The sequence below is a fragment of the Ovis canadensis genome, chromosome 22 (genome assembly GCF_042477335.2).
Source record: "Ovis canadensis isolate MfBH-ARS-UI-01 breed Bighorn chromosome 22, ARS-UI_OviCan_v2, whole genome shotgun sequence".
Taxonomy (NCBI): domain Eukaryota; kingdom Metazoa; phylum Chordata; class Mammalia; order Artiodactyla; family Bovidae; genus Ovis; species Ovis canadensis.
This window is the reverse complement of record NC_091266.1, coordinates 34,761,058-34,780,071: the sequence shown is the minus strand read 5'-3', so window position 1 is coordinate 34,780,071 and position 19,014 is coordinate 34,761,058. Positions and strand designations below refer to the sequence as shown.

Sequence of the window (19,014 nt, the reverse complement as noted above, 5' to 3'; positions counted from 1 at the left end):
GCTCTAAATGATAAAAATTCAGAAAAGAGAGCTATCACATAGGGCCTGGAACAGTTGAAAAAGATAGCATCAAAGGGAATTGGAAGCTAGTATGTAGACTGGGGACTGAAGGGAGATATTCCAAGTAGAAGGAATGGTCTGAGCAATCTGAAGAGGCAGTAATTCAGAAAACCTTATTTTGGAGACAGCTATAGAAACTACTAGAGCCAAAGGGTCAATATAGCAAAGTGTGGAATATTCTGCCAGAAAGAATATTCCGTTTTCAGCCTGGAGGGCCCTCAATACTAGGTTCAGTCATTCAATACCATAAGCAATGGAGAGTCAAGTCTAGACCCTACAGGCAATTGCTGAGAAGTGTTACTATTACTGTTGTGTCTAGTCTCCAAACCTTCCCTTACACCATCTGTTCTTTCATTTACCCTGGCTTTTTATTATTATTATTATGTACCATCAGGTAAAGGTGTTACAATAGCACACAATCTTAATACTGACATCGCTCAACATTACACTTGCTTAACCCAATGGTATCAGTGAGCAAGCAATAACATCAAACCAAAACCCAGAAACAGGATCAACAGAAGGAATGGGCTCTGTAACAGTGTTCCCCAAGTCTAACCCCACATGCATAAACAGATGTTACATCTAGGGGAGCAATCAAATACACTTACTTTGTATAACCATTCTCACAATCAGAGAAACAACTGAACCAATGTTTGCCCCACGTCAAATTCCACTCCACAGTCCAAATACCAGAAACTTGTGCCTTGCTACCTGGTGAAGTTGGCCAAGTATTTCTGAAACAAATAGCTGGTGATACCTTAGTATGTTGTTTAGTCGCTAAGTCATGTTCAACTCTTCTGTAACCTCATGGGCTGTAGCTTACCAGGCTCCTCTGTCCATGGGACTCCCCAGGCAAGAATACAGGAATGGGTTGCCATTTCCTTCTCCAGGGGATCTTCCCAATCCAGGGATCGAACCAGTGTCTCCTGCATTGCAGGCGGATTCTTTCCACTGAGCCACCAGTGGTATCTAATAAACTAACAAATATCAGGATATACATTTGTCTGAGATAAGAGCCCAATCATTTTGACTCTAGATATGGTAACTGGCCTTACTACCACTGCAACAGTCTCTGGAAAAGGTAAGACCCATCCCCATTTCTTTGATTTTAATGGTTTCATTTCCTAGCATGAAGTGATATTTCTAGTCTCTTCAAAACTTTTCAATCTATCCAACTCCTACTTTTATCAATAGAACATCTAACCTTATAGTTTTTAAGACAAAATGAAACCATAACACCTTGAAAGGAAAAGTGAAACACATTTCTACCCCACCGAAACCAATTCCAGCTATTCATTTCAGTGGTATCAGCAGAGCTCACAAGGAGAATAGCTACTGTTCAAATTGCCCCCAGAACCTGAGCCGCTCTGCTCTTCTCTCATTTCTCCCCCTCCCCATCTCCTCTGTAACTTATACACAACTGCCTCACTCCACTGTCCATCCTCCCAAAATGCTGCCCAACAATTCACAGGCTGTCACAGATTGTCAGCACTGTGTTTGGGGACTTGAGAAGTGCCCCTGTGGGACAGCGCAGTGTTAGTACAGCATTTTCCCGGACACAATGTCAGTCTTTATAGCCAGTTGCAAATTAGTTTCTTCTAAAAAAAAAAAAAAAATACTCCTAATAAGACAGGTACAAGGAGATTTTAAATAACCAAGATTAAAACTCACTTGGTTTACTCTGAGACGTGGCCCTTTCAGAGTCAAGCACAATGAAATCCCATGTCTCTCTACTGACATGAGATGTGCACATCATCTAGGAACACCTGAAGTCAGCTTTCTGATGTTAACAGAAGCCAAGAGGCTACCAAAAAAAAACATATCAAAGGAGAATCTTCCTTCCCCTTTTTTTGTGCCTGTGGCTCCTCATTCTTAAATTTTATTTGATAGTACTGTTTTGAGCTCAGTTCTCAACATCAACATTTACTTCTATGTCTTGTCGTGCAAACCCATTTGAAAGGAAATTCTGCAAATCACCAGTATCATTTCTTTAAAGCTTTAATCCAATGCTTTGCATGTGCTGCAGCAGCATACAAGGACAATTATGACAGCGCTATGACTGACCCTCTGAAAAAGCCTTCATCCTATACATCCGTTTCCTGGTTGCCAATGGCTACACGTGAGAGTCAGAAGCTGGAACAGACCAAAAAGATTATCACAGGATGTGGGGAAGAGAAACCTCTCACAAAACAGCAGGTCATAGTAACTTAAGTCTTCTTAGAAAAATAAAAATAAACATCTAGAGAGTAACATTTTACAAATTAAAATCAGTTTCACTAGCTATCAATTAGTTTTCATCCACAATTTCTTTGATAGCCGTATTCATTCTGCTTTATTATGGTTTCCTGAGGATTTCACTGATCATATAGTCTTCCCAGTTCATCAAACTCCTACCGTAACAGTGCATCTTTGCTGCTCCCTATTTGAACTACAGGGAAGCTAGAGCTGGACAGGAAGGATGTTAATTCTCAGTTCTTATAGTAGAAAGAGACTGAAAAGAACAAAGCTAGTAATCCAACTTTGAGAATTAATTCCAATATTTAACAAGCCCCTATTCTCTCTACAACAAACACCAAAATTAAGAAAGACACATGAACAAAAGCAAGAAAATCTTCAAAAGGTCCTGAAAGTCTTTCAGGATACTGCCACTTTCAAACTTGTTATACTGGAGAGTTACAAAGTAAAATGGCACTAAAAACATACAAAACATAAGCAAACAGAGTAAATAATATTTCTAGTTAAGCGACTTACCAAATAAGTGGCATTTATTTTTTGAATAATAAAACTCTAGAACATGCAGACAGGCTGCAACTGAGGCAAATGGTACAAAAGTTCCCTTCTGATAGACAGCAGCCTCTCCTGGAAAATAATAATGATAAAAGTTAGTTTTACAAAAATCTGTAATTATCACTTCTTTGACACCTGTTTCTGCATTTAACTTTCATGATCTCATTTCATGACTACTCTAAGAGTTTCATACAGTGATTTGCCATAGAATGGCAATGAACCACAAAAATACTTTTTAAAAGTTCAACAACAAAACAGAATAAGGAAATGTCATTTCCTCTCATTCTCAGTCCTCTGAGAACTAGTCTGAGGAGACAAAATATCTATTAAATGCCATTAAAAAGAGAGAAAGAGATGGAGATAAGAAACAAAATAATACAAATGACTGAAATACAAAAAGATGTTCAACTTCTAGTCATTACTATAGTTCTAACTTTTAGGATGGTACATGGTGGATGTTCAATAAGAATATGTTGAATGGACAGCTAGCTGGACAAATAAAAAATAAAGCATCATCAGTTAACAAAGAAAAAATAAACCACATCAGTTAGCAAAGAAATCCACAATAAATCTACTATTTTATCCATCAGACAAACAAAGATTAAGAAGTAAGGTCTGTTTTGGTGAGTAAAGACTATCTGAATAGGGCTCCACATTGTTAATGGAGATACATATTTTATTAATATAGAAAGCATTTTAATAATATTTCAAAATCTTTTATATATCAAAGGACCTTTGGATCCAGCAATTCTCCTTCAAAGAATTTATCATAAGGAAATGACTGGACTTCTACAGGACTCTTAAAAACTGAGGGAGAAAAAAAAGTCTGATAGAAAAATGAAGTTAAAAATATAATTCACACAGAAAGATATTAAAATGACTTTTATATATTCTATGAAAAGATTATTAACTGTAAAGTGACATTGAGATACTTTGTTTCTAACTACAAATAGGATAGCAAAAATTAAAAAGCATATCAACATACTCGGATAATCAGTTTATGTGAAAAACTCTCATACATTGCTGGTGCAAATTCAAACTTGTACAACCTCCCACAGAAAGGGATTGAGCAATATTTAAGAAAACTATATTTGCTTTTGGAGAAGGCAATGGCAACCCACTCCAGTAAACTTTTGACCTAACTATCCTATTTTAGGTTATTTACCCAAACATACACTTCCAACATACAAAAATATATATAAACAAGGTTAGTTATTGCAGCACTGCTTATAAATTCAAAACACTGGAAATGGCATGAGAGAATGGGTAAGTTATCACAACAGAGTAACCATAAGAGGGAGGAAAAGACAAAGGGAGGATGGGACAGTGAGTGCTATAAATTGATATGGAATGGAGTCCAAAACATATTGAAGTGAAATGTTTAATTTAAAAAAAGCCAAGTACAAAAAAGTATCTACAGTATGCTAAATTTTGTGTAAAAAGTTAAGAAATAAAAAAAAATAAACGTGTTATCTCCTCATACCTGGGGGAAAACACCACCAAGAGGGTAATCCAGAGACTGATGAGACTGATTACCTATAAAGGTGGGGTGAAAACGGTGAACAGAAAGAAGAAATGGGTGACACTGCTTTGAGTATATATACATATTTAAAATAATTCTGACTTTGGGAACCATATTAATGCTTCACATGCTCAAAAATAAGTAACATCAATTAGGATGAGGAGAAAAACTTAAAATATAATAGAAATGAATTGTACTGCAAATGACCAACATAACTATGTTACAGAAAGAAAGTTGGGGAGAAAACTAACCCAAGTAACTTTTTGAAAGTGGTTTCTTGCTCAGTGATGTCCAATAGAAAGATAATGGATGCCACATATGTAATTTAATATCTTCTAGCAGCCATGTTACCCTACTCCAGTACTCTTGCCTGGAAAATCCCATGGATGGAGGAGCCTGGAAGGCTGCAGTCCATGGGGTCCCTGAGGGTCAGACATGACTGAGCGACTTCCCTTTCACTTTTCACTTTCATGCACTGGAGAAGGAAAAGGCAACCCACTCCAGTGTTCTTGCCTGGAGAATCCCAGGGATGGGGGAGCCTGGTGGGCTGCCGTCTACGGGGTCGCACAGAGTCGGACACGACGGAAGTGACTTAGCAGCAGCAGCAGCAGCCATGTTAAAATTGTTAAAATTAACTGTATTTTATCTAATATATCTAAAACATCTCAACATATTATTTAAATATTTTTGGGATATTTCACATTTCTTATCTCATACTAAGTTTACAAAATCCAGTACACATTTTACAATTACAACACATCTCAAATCATGCAGTTAGTGGCTACTTTATTGACCAGTGGAGATTTAGACTATATGCCCATAGGATAAGGAAAACAAATATTGAACTCTATTTACAAGATGTCTTTTAAGTAGTGGTATGAAACTATTCTCTGGTATTCTAGGACTAGGCAAGTAAGTAAAAATGCAAATCATAGGGACAAGTCTCTCACTTTTGGAAGAGGGGGTTATAAATACAGAATGAATAAACCCTGTAGCGTTGGACCGGAATCAGAAGTATCAATATAAACATTGCTTCAGTAGACAGATAAAGATGTACATGAACGTGTATGAGTGACAAGGGCAAGGCAAAAGGAAACAGGAATCAGCTTGAATGGGCTCCCACTGACCAAATCAGTAACAGCATCAAAATAAATGATGAAATAAAGTATTATAAGTATAGGAGACATGATGGAATTAGAAAATTACCATTTAGGAACCATCATGAAAATGATTCAGGCAGATAAACAAAAGTTAGTAAAATTCAAGGAGCAGTAGGAAATTTATAAAATCTCAAAGTATTTTTTCAAAGATACCTCAAAATTAAAAACATAATGTCAATATACTTAATCACTGAACTATACACTTTGGTTAAAATGGTTAAAATGATAAATTTTATGTATATTTTACCACCAAAGTAATTATAAAAGGAAAAATAGTAACTTTGCACTGGAAAACCTGGCAAATACTACCTTTAAAGGAGTGATCCAAGACCACATTACTAGTATTTCAACATCCTGTGCCTCCTGACACAGCGCCCTGAGAAGCATAACATTACTTCTGTGGTATTCCTGCCAGAAATGGGTAACCTGAAGCCAGTAATGAGAAAACAGCAGATAAACCCAATTTATAAGCATTCTACAAAAGAACTGATGCCTTTGAATTGTGGTGCTGGAGAAGACTCTTGAGAGTCCCCTGGACTTCAATGAGATCAAACCAGTCAATTCTAAAGGAAATTAACCCTGAATATTCATTGGAAGGACTGATGCTAAAGCTGAAGCTCCAATACTTTGGCCACTTGATGCGAAAAGCTGACTCACTGGAAAAGATCGAAGGCAAAAGGAGAAGAGGACTGCAGAGGATGAGATGGTTAGATAGAATCACTGACTCAATGGACATGAAACTGACCAAACTCCAGACAGTGAAGGACAGGGATGCCTGGCAAGCTGCAGTCCATGGGATGGCAAAGAGTTGGACACGACTTAACGACTCAACAATAATAACAGCAAAACAACTGGCCTGGACTCTTCAAAAATGTTAATGTCGTACAAAAACAAAGACCGAGGAAATGCTCCAGATTAAAGGAAACTAAAGAGACATGACAATTGAACACACTGCAAGAGCCAGAATTTTCTTTTCCTACAAAACAGTACATTATTGGGATAATGAGTGAAATCTGAATAAGTCTGTGGACTACAGTGTAATATTAAATCAATGTTAAGTTCCTGATTTTGATAACTGTACTATGCTTTCATAAAAGAATGTCCTTCCCTTTAGAAAATGTACTCTCAAGTATTTAGGTAAACAGGAACAGCTCTGTATCTCACTCTCAGACAGGGAAACACTCTCCCTTTATTGTTAGAAGGTCTTCATATTTCCAACATTAAAAGAACACAAACACACAAAATACGGAAGCTTTAAAAATAAACAACTCTAAAGCAAATACTTATCCATTTAGTGGACAGAGAAAATTCAGTCATTATAATACTAGCTAGATTGTAGGCCTGACCTTACATACAAACTCATTAATGATCAGGAGAGTGCAAATAACACATTTAATTAAATTTGCTCATTTATCTATTTTGGGAAGTACTATTAACAGCATTAACAGCAGTGAGAGAGAGTAGTAATATAAAAGGACAGAGACAGATTAAAAACAATGGCCCAAAACAATCAAATTGGAGAGTGAATAGAAGGCTAGGTAAAATTAGAAGCTTAAAAGAACGAAAGAATGATATCAGACACTTAAATAATATCAATTTTAAGGCAGGCTGTTGCTGTATGAAGCAATTTTGGCAAACACCAATGCTAAATGAGGAAATATATATATATTAACGTATATTATATATCTATACACATAGCACATACAGGCATACATATACATACATACCCATCACCTTCTTCCCTATAAGAGACTGATAATCCTAATTAAGTAAGGATTCATGAAAGGATAACACCCTAAAAACAGAGTACTATAGATGCAATTTGATTAAGAGTAGTTTCATACTCATAGTTTCACAAATACAAAAACTCTATCAAGGATTACCAATAAAGAATTAAACTACCCTAAGCATAGCAACCCACTCCAGTATTTTTGCCTGGAGAATTCATTCCATGGACAAAGAAGCCTGGAGGGCTGCAGCCCACGGGTCGCAAAGGGTCGAACATGACTGAAGCAGCCTGGCACACACACAGACTATTAGTTCTGTTATCTACCCTATATTCTTCAACTAGCTACCCTTGGGTTATCCTGATTTTTCCTCATTTTTCTCTCCAGGCACTGAGCATTCAAAATATTCTACATTTCCCAACCTCTCCTGCAGGAAGATGTGGCTCTACGACCAACAGAATATGAGCAGAAGTGGCACACCTAACTTTCAGGAAGTATCCTTAAAGGGAAAAAGATGTTTCCTCCTTTCTGCTGGCTCATATGTGGATGAAGAGGCTAGAACTCCAACAGCCATCTTAGACCACCAGGCAACTTTGGAAAAGAAGAGAATCCATGCACAGCGGTGTAACAACATGACGCCATGACAAACCACGACTGTCCCAGACTACTTCAGGAATTCGTGACAATGACAGAAATGAACTTTTACCACGCTTAAGTCTCCATGATTCGACTGCACCCAAACCTTATCCTAATTAATATAACCTCTATACTAATGTACAGTCCAGAGTTTTTTCTTTCTCTAAACAATCTTCCACTGCTCCTATGCTGGCTTCCTTTTCTGCTTCACACTCCCTTACCATGAATATTCCCCAGTATTCTATCCTTGGTAGGACTTCACAGTGAGGAAAATCTGTCTTTTCTGCTGTTCTCCCACTAAGTTCACACATTCTAAAAAGCCTCATTCCTATATGTCTGATCATTTATTTGAGCTCTAATTTTAACTCTAGCTGTCCATCATTCCATTTGTACAAGATGTAATTAACAGGAACATAAGTGATTTTTGAAACTAAAAAGATAAACAGACAAAATGGAGATGGCAGCAACAGTAGTTGTGATGGTGATGAACAGCTAACACCAAGCTTTTAAAATGTCGGGCACCGTTCCAGCAGCTAATCCTCACGATAATCCTACGAAGCAGGAAGTATTATCACCATCCTTCTTCTAAAAACAAGGAAACTGAGGCAAGTTAAAAAAACGTATTCAAGGTACAGAATTAATGTACTAAAGAGATCATTCAAACCTAGTCTTCCAGAACCCACCCTCTTAACCAGCATGTACTAGCATCTCTTCTCGGAATGCTATCACGGCTTAAGGTTGTTCTCAGCAGTGATGACAGTATTAAATATCCAGCGTGGTAATAAATTTAAGGCCTCTGCAGATTAACTTTTAGGGACCATCAAATATCACTCAGAAATAAATATGGTAAATAAGATGAGTGATCAAGCAAGATAATATTCTTGGGCACGAAAGATATGACCATAAAGTGATGAGATTGGTTTTCCTGTATGGTTCTATTGGTTCTGAAAGCAGTTCCAAAAGACAAATTCCAAAGAATATTTATTTGCTAGAATAAATGCATGGTCTTAAGAATGTAAATGCATGGTCTTAAGAATGATTACTTTAAAAGGGACAGCATTCATTTATAATAAATTTAATAATGAAGATCCTTAAAGTACCAGATTTTTCAACTACCACTCAAACCTACAACTTGTAAAAGCACTTGAATTCAATATCTTTCTCCCTAGACCTCTCTGAGATCCTTCCTCAATGTCACTGTCAAAATACTACAATACACCTATCTGTCAAAACTTTGAGGTATTCCAACTTTCAGTTTTTCTAACCCTACATTTCTTGCTCTTCCTCCACAAGAGCTATTATACCTTGTATTTCTACATTATTCCATGACTGTCCTATTGCCTACCCTAAAGCCACTCCCTACTTGGGGTTACCCCTCTAAGCCACCAGGACAATCTTTCTCAAATACTGTTTTCATCATGACTTTCAACAAAAATATCATCTTTAAGGACCAAATCTAAGTTCTTCAACCCAGGCTTCAGAGCTTTCCATTAATTCTTCATTATCCCTACACACATGTAAACCTAGCAAATCATCTCTTTACTACTCATCGTCTTCCATTTGTGCAATACTGTTAAAATACCCCTTCTGTCTCATTCAGTTCACACACCACACTTCTTGCTTCTAGCTTCTCATCACTCTATGTGGAATCTTCTTCTGTCCTCTCAATTTGTCATTCTATCACTTCCTTCAAGATCCTCCTCTTCCATGGAGTCCTAATAGCCTCAAATAGATACTGCTCTCTTTTACATTTAGATAGAATAGGATGAACTGCAAAGACTGACCAGACTATGGAAGAAAACAGACATCCCAGAAATAAACCCACACTTACAGGGTCAGTTAATCTACAATACGGAGGCAAAGCTACACAATGGGGAAAATGGTCTCTTCAATAAATGAGGGTGAGAAAACAGGACACCTACGTGTAAAAGAATATAACTACACCACTTTCTTACACCAAATACAAAAATAAACTCAAAATGGATGAGACTTAAATGGAAGACCTAAAAGCATAAAACTGCTAGAAGAAAATATAGGTAACACACTCTTTGACATCAGTCTTAGCAATATTTTTTGGAATCTGTTTCTTTGGGAAGGGGAACAAAACCAAAATTAAACAAACGGAACTACATCAAACTCAAAAGCTTCTGCAAAGCAAAGGAAACCATCAACAAAATGAAAGGGCAGGCCTCATTACGCATTGCTTAGGTTGTGAGATTATGCGTTTTGTTGTTGCTCTTTAAACTTTTCCATATTTTCCAAGTTTTCCACAGTAAGCACGTATTTGATTTTTTTCTTTTTAAGAAAAAAGTATTTCTAGAAGAGAAACTAATCATTTTATTTAATATTTTAAAATGAGTTTACCTATGAGGGCTTCCCTGGTGGCTCAGCAGTAAAGAATCCGCCTGCAATGCAGGAGACACGCAGAAGCCGCAGTTTAAATCCCTGAGTCAGGAAGATCCCCTGGAAAAGAAATGGCAACCCACTCCAGGATTTCTGCCTGGGAAATCTCACGGACAGAGAAGCCTGGCAGGCTACAGTCCATAGGCTTGCAAAAGCATTGCCATGACCTAGCCACTGAACCACCACCATATGAAGGGGTCAAGGAGACAGTTAACAGGCCTGCAGCAAAAGCTGGCTTGGTGTTTGAATTTTGAATATGCAAAATAAAATGAGTGCTTAAGGGAAATTTTTAGTGTAATAAAAACTTTATAAACATGTTACTAGATTTACTACTAATATCTGCATTTCTTCCCTCTCTTGGCTAATTACAAATGTCTACAAGAACTCCCCAAATAACAGACAAAAACTCAAGAAACTAATTCAACAAGCCCTTGGCCATGCCCTCCTGGTTCCCTCTTGCAGTCTTTCGCAGTTCCCTCCCTGAATCCACCTGCCATTTCTAAGTCAGCCCTTTGCTCTACATCTGTTTACCCCTCTAACTGCCTCCATCTGACTGTCCCTCCTAAGGGTTTCTGATGGCCCCTCTCTGTTTCTGACTAAGCCTCACTCTCTGCTTTTGCTGTGTACCCTCTTCCTGTCTCAGGGACAAGTTACCCACCCCAGTGTGAGACTTTTTCTCTCTGTCTCTGCCCTTCCGTCAGCCTTTCCCCTAGTTACCTCATTTCCAAGACATTCTTGTTAACTTTTCCCTTTACTCTTTATAAACAAGCAGGGTTGGTATTATTAACTCTATTTTACAGATGATAAGAAAAAAAACAAACAGGGCTGCTGGTATAAATTTCAGAGGGGAATGTTTAAATCCAAAGGCTTCCCTTCTTTAACACTCATCTGGTATTCCATGGCAAAGAACCTGAAACAGCCCATATGCAAGCCAGTATTAACACTACACCTAAGAGGCAAGTCTCATAATAAGAATACCACACACCGTTTGCCCATATTTTTGCCTTAGCACCAAGTTAAACAGTCATGAATTCGTCCATTCTAGAAATTCATATTACCATATGTACAGGTGAACTCATGTTATTAGGGAACCTCAGAATATTAGACACCAGAATCTGCTGTTTCTAACAGTGCTTCTCTGCTTCTCTGTTGTTATCCCTAGTCTAAACCAGCCATGTTTGACATAAAAATAAATAACAAAAAAATTTTAAAAAGGGCACAAGGGACAACAGATTAAATAAAACCAAAGAACAAATTTGAATAATAAAGAACTAGACAGAAGGCCAGCATGAGACTGTGAAAATGCGCAGCACAGACTGTGAGCAATGGGTCCATGTTCTACTGAGAGGAAGATACTCTCTCCACATGCAGGTTTACTGCTGCACAGCAACAGCCTGTAACTTCTATCGAAACCTCTGACAACTGGAATTCCTCTGTAATTCAACAAACTCTCAGGAGTTCAGGAGTTACCCAGGCTTCATTCACCCCATTGGGCTCATTAACAGAAGACGCCGCATGTTTTCCCCACTGGCTAAGAGCACATTTTCTGATGGGTGGCATAGTAGAAGCAGGTTCTCTTTTAAGACATGAACATCCTAATTCCATGTCTTCTCACTTCTCCTGTGGGTGGGATGCCTGCAACCAATATCACTCAACTAAGAGAAACGTCTAAAATATAGTTCAGGTCAGTTCAGTTCAGTTCAGTTCAGTCGCTCAGTCGTGTCCAACTCTTTGAGACCCCATGAATCGCAGCATGCCAGGCCTCCCTGTTCATCACCAACTCCCAGAGTTCACTCAGATTCGTGTCCATCGAGTCAATGATGCCATCCAGCCATCTCATCCTCTATCGTCCCCTTCTCCTCCTGCCCCCAATCCCTCCCAGCATCAAAGCCTTTTCCAATGAGTCAACTCTTCGCATGAGGTGGCCAAAGTACTGGAGTTTCAGCTTTAGCATCATTCCTTCCAAAGAAATCCCAGGCCTGATCTCCTTCAGAATGGACTGGTTGGATCTCCTTGCAGTCCAAGGGACTCTCAAGAGTCTTCTCCAACACCACAGTTCAAAAGCATCAATTCTTCGGCGCTCTGCTTTCTTCACAGTCCAACTCTCACATCCATACATGACTACTGGAAAAACCATAGCCTTGACTAGACGGACCTTAGTCGGCAAAGTAATGTCATTGCTTTTCAATATGCTATCTAGGTTGCTCATAACGTTTCTTCCAAGGAGTAAGCGTCTTTTAATTTCATGGCTGCAGTCACCATCTGCAGTGATTTGGGAGCCCAAAAAAATAAAAGTCTGACGTTGTTTCCACTGTTTCCCCATCTATTTCCTATGAAGTGATGGGACCGGATACCATGATCTTCATTTTCTGAATGTTGAGCTTTAGGCCAACTTTTTCACTCTCCTCTTTCACTTTCATCAAGAGGCTTTTTAGCTCCTCTTCACTTTCTGCCATAAGGGTGGTGTCATCTGCATATCTGAGGTTATTGATATTTCTCTCGGCAATCTTGATTCCAGCTTGTGCTTCCTCCAGCCCAGTGTTTCTCATGATGTACTCTGCATAGAAGTTAAATAAGCAGGGTGACAACATACAGCCTTGACGTACTCCTTTTCCTATTGGGAACCAGTCTGTTGTTCCATGTCCAGTTCTAACTGTTGCTTCCTGGCCTGCATACAGATTTCTCAAGAGGCAGGTCAGGTGGTCTGGTATTCCCATCTCTTTCAGAATTTCCCACAGTTTATTGTGATCCACACAGTCAAAGGCTTTGGCATAGTCAAGAAAGCAGAAGTAGATGTTTTTCTGGAACTCTCTTGCTTTTTCGATGATCCAGTGGATGTTGGCAATTTGATCTCTGGTTCCTCTGCCTTTCCTAAAACCAGCTTGAACATCAGGAAGTTCACAGTTCACGTATTGCTGAAGCCTGCCTTGGAGAATTTTGAGGATTACTTTACTAGCGTGTGAGATGAGTGCAATTGTGTGGTAGTTTGAGCATTCTTTGGCATTGCCCTTCTTTGGGATTGGAATGAAAACTGACCTTTTCCAGTCCTGTGGCCACTGCTGAGTTTTCCAAATTTGCTGGTATATTCAGTGCAGCACTTTCACAGCACCATCTTTCAGGTCACTGATTGTCAAAAACCATCCCATAGGTCACCAGTTTTATACACAGTGTGAGTGCCAGTCCTGTACTGCAGTTTTGTATAATTAAAAATCTACACTTTTACTTTTGGCACTCGTTCATTTCCTTCTGTCATGTCTAATGAGTGCACAAGTTCCAAATTAACAATACACTAGTCTTATCGCTCATTCTGGTGAGACATTTTGTAAATGGTGAGCTAATAAGGACAGGGCCACAGATTGAAACACATTAGACAATTGGTTTTGCTATTTTTCAGGGCTCAGTGGGCACAGTCAACAAACTTAACCTTGGCTAAAAAAAAATCACAGTGATCATGTGAAGCTTTATGAGAGTGAATATATATGTATGACCTAAATTCATGACTATAAGAAGATATAATAAACACAGTAACAATACTGTCTTTCACTAAGCTTGAAAATGGGTCTATCTTTCAAAAATTTCTTTTAAAGAAAAAAGTCATGAACAAAAATGTTTAAAACATAAAGGAAAAAGTAATACGTTACAGCACACAAAGCAGATTTTAATGGAAATGGCTATTGTTATAGTTTATACATAAGTCTGTAGTAAAAAAAAAAAAAATTGTCATCTTGCTGATTCTCAACTACAGGTCAGGGTGAAACTGGTAAAGTGGAGCCAGGGGAAACCACATCAAAAAAGAGAGTAAAGGAAACAGTTCCTAGACATTTGCATCTTCAGACATCTTGCAGTCAACACAGCATCTGAAGGAATGAAAAGTAAATATTTCAATTCTTAACTCTAAGACTCTGCTTGGACCAACAAATCAGTTTTCTCTGGTAGACATTCCCCCTTGGTTTCTCTAAACTCTCACTCCTTGTAGATACACACACACACCTGTGCCACCATAAGAACTTGTCACTACGTTACCACTTTCAAAAACTGAGGGTCACCAAATCTTCTGGCCCCTACCCACTAGATTGAACTTTTAGAGTCAAATAGTCTAGCTTTTTTTAAAAAAAGGCAGGGAGGGTGGGAAGCCAATAAAAAATGCTCTATAAAATGCTATCCTAGTCTAGTCAATAGTCAATATCTAAGTCATTAACATTGATAATTGTTCTGCTACAAGCTATAATGTGCAAAAAGACACAAAACTAAATTCTTACTATGGGTTACCAATGAAGCACTAGCCCAATAGCACACCCCAACAACAAGAGTGTTCTGGAAACTTCTAAATGTAAAAAATAGCCTAATATAATCTTTATATAAAATGCAACTGCTTTAAAAAAAAAAAAGCCTGCAATCTGAGCACTTCTTACTGCTTCTTTAAGTTTATGGGTTAAGGATAACTATCCTCACTTTACGAACAACAAAAAAAATTGAATCTTAAGAAAATACGTTACCTAAAATTTCATCACTTTTTACCATCATCATAGTCATCAACCCACTCCAGTGTTCTTGCCTGGAGAATCCCAGGGACGGGGGAGCCCAGTGGGCTGCCATCTGTGGGGTAGGACACGACTGAAGCAACTTAGCAGCAGCAGCAGCCACCGATTAAAATAGCAACAAAATAACAAGCACATACTCACTCCAGTACTACTTTATATTCACATCTCATTTAATCTGTATAGACACCTTACCAGGTAAACGCTATCATCTTCATTTCAGAAATTAGCAGACAAGCTTAAAGAGGTGAAATAATTCACCACAGCACATGAACTGGAAGTCACAGCACCGAGATTTCAACTCAAATTTGTTCAGCTTTATACATTCAGCAATTGTACTGCCATCCTTTGGTTTTAGAACCATATTCAAGTATTTTCCAACCAATGATTTCAGAAATAATACAAGACTACCTAATTACTATACTGCCAAACCCACAAAAAGTTGACTGTAAAATCCTCACTCGTTACAAGGGGAAAGAGAAGCAAAGTCACCTGCTTGGAGTCTCAGACTGAACTGCCAGAATAAAAACTACACATGAATCCTGGCTGTTTATGTTCTGAATTTTAACTATAAGGTAACACAGACTCCTAACACATGTAGCTAGGACAGGTAAAAATAACCCCAATATTTCTCATTTCAGCTAGTATACATTCAAGTTAGTGACACTGTGATACAATCAGGGCTAGGTTTAGAACAAGTAGTACCTCTAAAGGGCCAACCAGCTGGAGACAAGCATAAGCTTAGCACTGCACATGCAGAACATGAAGTACTTTCTGGGATATCTGTACTCTGTGTAGCACTGAAGAAAGGATGGCTGTAATACAGCAAGACGAGAGCAAGACTGCTCCTAAGTGCCTGCACGCAGCGCTGGTGGGACAGAACAAGCCAAATTCTGGTGGACCTTAAAATCCAGAGGACGTTTAAAATTGACTCCACAGGTGATAGGGCCCTAATGTTACCTCTTCCCCAGGAACACGACATAAGAACATCTGTATGGTTCACATTCGTTTCCAAAGACATTTTTCCCCTATTTATTTATTAACTCATTTGATCTTCATACGGTTCACGATCACGTTTATGATCAAGTTCATAAACACATGAACACGGTTTGAAAATTCAACTGACCTGGGCTGGAGACAGAAAGACAGTGAGATTGTTATATGTGAAACATGCTTTCTCGCACAGGTCACTTCTAATAAACTGCTCGACACTGGAAGGCACGAAGGCCAAAGATGATCACCCCCATTTTTCAGACTGGGAAACCCGGGAGGCAATAAACGGGTTACAAAAGATAAATAGATCCAGCAAGTGGCAAACCTGAGACTCTACCCAGGACATCAGATTCCAAACCCTGTGCTTCTTCCCTACTCAACTCTGACAAGAGGCTTTTATTGATAAAGAAAACTTTAAAAAGCGTACTTGGAGTTTTCCGAGGATGGCCCAAGAAAACCAGGAAGTATACCCTCCCTGGCGAACAGACAGTTCACTCCCAGCTCATAGCCCGGGGCTGCCAGCCAGCCCAGCGGACTCGCTCCAGAGGCTCAGGGCTCGCGCCCCGAAATCGCCCGAAGCCCCGGGTGGCCCCCGCTGTCCACAGCCTCCTACCCACTGGGGAGAAAAAGGGGTCCCTAAGTCCCCACTCAGTACCTGTTGAAACACAGGAAAGGAACTGCCCCTTCGCAGAGAGTATCTGAGGAGAGTACCCAAAGCAAGCACGCAGCCCAGAGAAGGAAAAAGGGGTCTGAGACGGTCCCCCGCAACCCAGGGCCCGCAGGGGTCGAAGGGCGGGAGCTTCCCAGTAACCTCCGCCGCAGGCGGGGGCCGGCCACGCGTCACGTGAGAAGAAAAATACCGGTAACAAAAGGGGAAAGAAAGCTTGTCCCAAGTGTTGAGGGAGACGTGGAAGCCACGAGCCCCAGGCTGGAGTGCAGAGGGAGGGAGGCACAGGTACGCGAATCAACTCGTTACCCGGGGCGCCTTAGCTGGCCGCATCCGCCGCCTCCTGCAAGCTCGAGCTCTTCCGCTCGCACCTCCGAGACTTGCGCCAGGCCTCGGCTCCGCCCCCCAGCGCTGCGCGGCCTTCTGGGGACTGTAGTCTCCGCGAGGCCGGCCTGCGCCGGCGGCCGCCGGGTCACGTGGGGGGAAGAGTAGGCAAAAGGGCGCAGCCCCCGCGATGGGTGCGGTGCCGTCCGCTCACTCGTCCCCTTCCCTCTCAGCTATAAAGGGGTCAGAGCTCCTGACGTCCTGCACAGTCGTACCATCCCTCCTCTTCACAGCAAAGCTTCTTGAAAAAGGTGGTTTGAACTCGCTGTCGCCACTTCCTCCTTCGTCCTCTGCCCGGCAGTTTCTGCCCCGAAAGAAAGTCCCCTTGTCACCATCATTCCTTGAAGGTAGTTTCGAGTTACTAAAGCTTGAGGCACCACTTAATGCTGTTGGACATTATCACTTATTTTCTATCGTCGGGTTTTCCTTCTTCCTCTCTGGTCATTCTTCTCCGTCTCCTTCAAGAATTCTTTTTCTAACCTGCTTCTTAAATATCAGTGTTCTCCAGAGCTCTTGGAGAACACTAATATTTAAGCCTCCCTTTGGGCTTCCCTGGTGCCTCAGATGGTAGAGCCTGCCTGCAATACGTAAGACCGCGGTACGATCCCTGGGTTGAGAAGATCCGCCGGAGAAGCAAATGGCCACCCACTCCAGTATCCTTGACCTGGGAAATCCTGCGGACAGAAGAGCCTGGCGGGCTACAGTCCATGGGGTCGCGAAGAGTCGGACACAACTGAGCAACTAATATTTCCACGTCCAACAAGCACCTCAAATGTAGCAACTTTAAAAGTGACACTTCCCCCCTCCCTGTTCACTAACACTCACTCCAACCTTCAACCTAGATTCCTCCGTCTCACTTCTTCCACTGTGTCCAAATGGGCACCAGATTGCGTAGATTCTCCGTCCTGAGCGTCTCTTGAATCTGTTTCCCTTTCACACCCACCGCCAGAAATTTAAATCAGACCCATCTCATTTTTTACCTCGTTACAGCATGGGCTTCCTTACTGGGCCCAGCACTTCAGCACCTCTGCTGGTTCCTCCCCACTTCCATCAGGACCTCTATGGGTTCCTCCCCACTGCCATCAGGCCTATTTATGTAACCAGCAAGATTTAATCACATCACACTTCTGGTTAAACCTATTAAAGGATCCACTTGATTGGCTTTGAGAAGAGAAAAGGAAGGGTATCTCTTGAGTGATTTTTACAAAACATGGAGGCCAGCCCCACTAAGTCTCTATCCTTATACCAGTAAAATTAAATCATGTCACACTTTGTTAAACCATTTAAAGGATCCACTTGATTGGTTTTGGAAGGAGAAATGGAAGTGAATTTCTTGAGTGGTTTTTACAAAACACGGACACCTGCCTTACTACTTTCTCTACATCCTTGTGGTTCAGAGTTTCAGGGAAGAGAGACTTACAGATCTTATTTCAGGGTAAATGGACATAAGCATGTTTTAAACGTTCCCCAGGTGATGCAGTCTTTCAACAAGATTGTATTTTGTTGACTGCTATGTAGGAGGCTTTGTGTCGGATACTAAGAAAATAACAGTAAACAAGATAGCCCCTGCCCTTGTGGAGTTTACAGTCTCTTGGAAGAGACAGATGTTAATCAAATGATTCCATACCAGAAAAAAATGAAACCCACAAAAACAAACCCCCACAATTACCAGTTGTGAATTATGCAGGAATTATTATGCAGGGAAAGTGATCAATTCCTTTCTCTTTCCCTCTGCCACCCATCCTATGCTGTGAATCAGTGTAGCTCCTCAGCCTATCAAACACAGCCTGGCAGAAGCTAATCTTCCTCCATGCCATCCTATATACTTTTAGACTTATGGAACTGCTGAGTTGCATAAATTGTTCCTCTGTTTGGAAAACTCTTACCTTTCTTCCTTGACTAACTTCTACCCAGTCTTACTCTATGTTGCTGCATTCAAAGCAAACCCAGTAGAATGCTGGCCACCAGGAAACCCTTTCTGAGGCTTGAACTAATCAAGTGGTAACTCCTGGACAAGCAGAAATGAGCTGAGTTAGAGAAGCCAGGAACAGTTGAACATGGGCTACTGGGAGCAGGGCTCTGTTAGCTATTTTGGAGTTAAAGGGCCTGAACCAACATACCCAGCCTTCAAAATACA

General features: G+C 40.2%; 1 protein-coding gene across 25 annotated transcripts in view; it reads right to left on the bottom strand.

The window, feature by feature from the left end:
- Positions 1 to 16,906, bottom strand: part of R3HCC1L (R3H domain and coiled-coil containing 1 like) — an 83,467-nt gene extending 66,561 nt beyond the window's left edge. For 2 of the 25 annotated variants that reach the window (XM_069567194.1, XM_069567210.1), the window contains exons 1-4: positions 16,803 to 16,893; positions 10,257 to 10,355; positions 4,331 to 4,383; positions 2,812 to 2,919 (exon numbers count right to left, since the gene is read on the bottom strand). The gene's annotated coding sequence lies outside the window, so the exon portion shown is untranslated. Of the gene's footprint in view, positions 1 to 883; positions 1,723 to 2,811; positions 2,920 to 4,330; positions 4,384 to 10,256; positions 10,356 to 13,331; positions 14,153 to 14,791; positions 14,892 to 15,538 lie in introns of those variants that run through there. The other 23 variants (XM_069567193.1, XM_069567211.1, XM_069567196.1 and 20 more) reach the window with 22 other exon arrangements.
- Between the last annotated feature and the right edge of the window lie 2,108 nt (positions 16,907 to 19,014).